The sequence below is a fragment of the Engraulis encrasicolus genome, chromosome 4 (genome assembly GCF_034702125.1).
Source record: "Engraulis encrasicolus isolate BLACKSEA-1 chromosome 4, IST_EnEncr_1.0, whole genome shotgun sequence".
In the NCBI taxonomy this organism is placed as follows: Eukaryota; Metazoa; Chordata; class Actinopteri; order Clupeiformes; family Engraulidae; genus Engraulis; species Engraulis encrasicolus.
Window position 1 is genome coordinate 49,446,797 of NC_085860.1, and position 4,686 is coordinate 49,451,482.

Here is a 4,686-nt window from a genome sequence, read left to right on the forward strand (position 1 = left end):
AATGCCCATAATGTTGTCATATTTCTGTAGTTTGTAGGTCTAATTCATTATTAAAGTGTTGAATGCATTTGAAATGACAAGGCAAATGTTGAAGGATGATGATGTTTAATAGGAAAATATCAGGAATACAACATAGGTAAGAGGGTAACAGTGCAACATTACAATGTTTTTTCATAATAAAATGCAAACAAGGCAAAAAAAACAAACAAACAACAAAACCAAACAATGTAAAATGTACAAAATAAGAATGAAGATGGCAAAAATGGATGTGAGTGCATATAATGTGTTTCCAGTCTTGAGGCTGAGGGAATGCCTAATTGACAAATATCAGGAATTCAACATGGGTGAGAACAGTGCAACATTGTATTACAATTCCATCATAAAATGCCTTCAAGGCTCGAAGTAAAATAAATAAATAAATAAAAACGATAAATAAAATACAGAAAATAAAAATGTTGGTGTGTGTTTTCAGTCTTGAGGACCAGCTGACCTAAAAAGAATAAGAAACAAAAAGTTTAAACCAATTTAGTAGCCTACCAATGTTTCATTTAATTAGCTTATTGTGACTATTCATTGATTGATAAAAGACACACTGAAGTTTAATTTACCATCTGTGTAGTCCAAATTTCAGAGTATGCCCAATGCTATTCTCAATATTCGCTTCCTGCAGGACAGAGAAGTTCTGCGTGTAGGTCTCTGCAAATGGATGTAAAGAAAGGTGGGACATTTAAATCTGAATCAAACTTGGCATAACACAGATTTACACAGATATTTTTTACGGAGAATATACCTGCTAATAATCTTACCTGTTATAACTTTGTAAAGGGTCAGGTTCTGGAATGCATGCACGTTCTATTCCTCCTCAGGCTGTAATGTCCCAGGACATGGTGTGTGGGTAGCCACCCACAGCGGACAGCAGCTGCCGTATTCGCCCATCCCAGGCTTTCCCAAGGTCTACAAAAATTAAAGCAGATGATGAAAATGAAATATGAAAACTAATATGGAAAACATTATGTGGTCTATCTTCATTAGCCAAACCAGTACATTATACTAGCTCCACCAGCTTATGCTCTCTGCTGCACTGGACCAACAGCAGGTCGTGGCATGTTCAAAGCCATGGCAGCCTTCAAAGTCATGGACTTCCTCTCCATAACCTCCATCTTCCTTGTCATTGGCCCCATGTGCTCTTCCATGGCTACATTTGTGATATAATTCATTTTAGTGTAGGAACATAATATACACGTCATACTGTATGTGAATATGTGTGTAGTAGGCCTACTTACCATGTACTTTATGAATTCTGTTATCCTCAAAAGGGTCTTCTTGTGTTCCTCCAGGACTACAGGTGGAATTGAGATGAAATTCATTTTAGTTCAAAATACTTTTGCTGTATAGACATCAACAAGTACACGGAGCGTATACACTTTATAATAACAGCAATACCAGAAGCCCTTTCCTCTTTACCATTCCAGATGTTTTTGAATGGATGATGTTTGTGCCTCAAATCTTCCGAATGGCTGGGTGCTGTGCCATGAGTTTGGGAGGGAGTGGCAGCTTCACAGCTGTGAGGCATTGACATATCTGGATAGAAAGATGACACTACATTCCTTTTATAGTGGGCTTCTTATGCATATAATTTCAAAACATAAACCCATGTTAACACATCAAATAACTGAAAAAACGTACATGATGGTGGTGGAGGTGTAGATCTGAAAAGAAAACGAAATCTCAGGTCAGGTCACTCGTCCATCTCCACCGGGTGTGGAATGTGTTGAGGTCCATGGTGTTGTCTTCTGCCTGAGCCTGGTCTCTCCTTGCTGCGTCTCGCACAGCCTGTACAGCAGTAACATGCAATAATATAATGCAAGCAATTTGTACCTGTCGCAATGAAAAGTGGGGAAATTTAGATACAACAACAACACCAACACAGATTACAACACCAACATAAATGTAAGCACACAATTTCAGTTTACAAACATACTTGACAAAAATACACACAGGATTAAAACTGATGAGTTAAGAAGATACATAGTATGACAGTAGCATTGCATTCAATCGAGCAGGAAGGTTTGATGGTAACTTGTGCCTGTGGCTGGTAGGCCTATACTAAAATGGATAAAATGAACTACGATGCATGTCAAAGACTTAGCAGTAAATGAATCTACACTAGAAATACACCCCCACCCCAATGCCACTCTAGCTCCACNCAGCCTGCTGCACACACGCGCACACACACACACACACACACACACACACACACACACACACACACACACACACACTTAGAAATAGATAGATAAATACACCCCCTCCCCTTAAACTGCTGCATACCGTACACACACACACACACACACACACACACACACACACACACACTTAGAAATAGATAGATAAATACACCCCCTCCCCTTAAACTGCTGCATACCGTACACACACACACACACACACACACACACACACACACACACACACACACACACACACACACACACACACACACACACACACACACACACACACACACACACACACACAATGCACACAAACAATGCTCTATGCACTACAGTATGTAATTCACATGGCTTGTGGTCTTACCAGCAGTTTAGGTCAGCTCCATTCAAATGGCAGATTTCAGGGGTTCTTTTTCTTCAGGAGTTTTGTGGGGGTGGGTCTTCTCAGGTGAGGGCCAATCATAATGTGCCAAGAACTGATGCAGCAAAGGCAGTCCGCCGTGAGTCAACAGCTAGGGGCATTTGCATTTGAATACGCCTAACTGAAGTCACAGGCAGAGATGTGTCTGCATTATAGACACCCTGATCTGTGGTGCTTTCAATAGCATTAGGCCTACCAAAAGACAATATCTCGCACTGAACTGCCCCTTTACCTTAATCAAATTTATGAAAAGCTGTGCTGTCATTGAAACTGATGCTTTATCGCCTTTATCGCCTTCAATGACCTATTTATAGGTCTGTGTACAAATGTAGTCAGAAACACTGTAAACACAACGACAAACAGGTTTGTACAAGATAAAATGCAGTGGCCAGCTACCATTTAATATGTGGACTCTTTACAGCCAAACTTACATGCTAGACACTCCAGCCTATCACACACACACACACACACACACACACACACACACACACACACACACACACACACACACACACACACACACACACACACACACACACACACTTAAATGGGCCTATTTGGAATGAAACATTTAACTTTGTATTCTTTGGAGACGCAGGTTTGTGTCCCTCCACTGAATTAAAAGCAAATAGGCTATGATATATCCTATTTTGCATTTCACTCTTTGCACTTTGGTGCAATAATGGTAATGAATAATTAATAAATTATAAGAAATTAATTTAAAAAAATGGCATAGGCTGACCTTACTTAGGCCGGAAACAACCGAAAAACAACTTAACATAACGTTGTGGATTGGTAGCAGCGTAACTACTAGCTAACGTTTCATATGAGTAGTTCCCTGAAAGTCCAAGAACGTTAGTATTTGTTTGGTTTGTACCGTAACCAAAAGGAACGTTTTTAAGTGGTAGATTTTTGGTTTGGTTATAACCAAACCTTTAGAGAACCAAAGTCAAACGTTTTTTTTCCGTTCTCTGTTACTAGGGAAGCACCTCGGCACTATACCCAGTGTTCCGTTTAGCTCTGACCACTGTTAACCACCACTTTGTCAGCTGTTTAACGGTGACCTACGGTCCCCTTGACTATATGGAAAATTGTCGCCTAACCAGCAATTTCATTTGCTTGGTCATTTGTGGGATTACTGTGGTAATTTGTCGGAAACGAAGGAAAGGGAAGATCCGGACAAGTCGTTCGACATAGATATAGGATATAGGATATAGATAGGAAAGGGAAGATCCGGACAAGTCGTTCGACATAGATATAGGATATAGGATATAGATAGGAAAGGGAAGATCCGGACAAGTCGTTCGAGAGAGACTTCCCGCCTCCGTCTCAGGCACGCTCCGACGCAGGCTCTGAGGGAGATGACTATGCTACCCTGGGGAGCACTCTCCATGCTGTCTGCGGTAAAGCATCTGACAAGCTGGGGTTTCAGTGGCCTTTGGCTCCTCCCCAAAAGAAGTGCTCGTTCTTGGATGGGTTTTCTCTCCCACATGCAGCGCCCCTGGCGTGGCTGTCAGTGGTTAGCAGAAATCACTAGCTTGTTTTCGGGCAAGCCTTGGGAGTTACCCCTCATAAGGGACCTCCTCTCACAAGCTCGTGGTGAACTCTTTCACCCACACCCAGAGCGGTGGGCGTTATGGGTTTGGCCCATTCAGGGCTGAATGCAGGTTGTACATGGAGCTTGGGTAAGGGGATTGGCCCAGCTTACCGGGCAGTTCCTGTGAAGTCTGAAGGCCACTAGCTGTGTCCTCTCGGGTCCAACACTTCCTCACTGGGCTTCCCTCTGCACGGCAGTGGTGGTGGTGACCCCTAGACTCCGGTGTTACAATAGGGAGAGATGGTATCTCCCATAGAGAGATGTTGAACGAAATTTGACTGATTAAGAGAACATTAGGGCATGTATATATATGTCCCCAGTTCTCTGAAGGGGAATGAGACAGACATTTCTTTTCCATTCCCTTTTTGTTCATAAGTTCAGAGGATTGGTTGTTGAAAGATGACCCGACGCATGCGCGGCCCCCACTTTTATACCCT

General features: G+C 42.1%; 1 long non-coding RNA gene across 1 annotated transcript; it reads right to left on the minus strand.

Annotated features, from left to right (window-relative positions):
• LOC134446950 (uncharacterized) lies at positions 1 to 2,178 on the minus strand. Its single transcript, XR_010034536.1, has 6 exons — positions 1,687 to 2,178; positions 1,465 to 1,581; positions 1,284 to 1,339; positions 807 to 1,195; positions 609 to 696; positions 1 to 490 (listed from the first exon to the last, which is right to left on the minus strand). It is a non-coding gene; the product is annotated as an uncharacterized LOC134446950 (long non-coding RNA).
• Between the last annotated feature and the right edge of the window lie 2,508 nt (positions 2,179 to 4,686).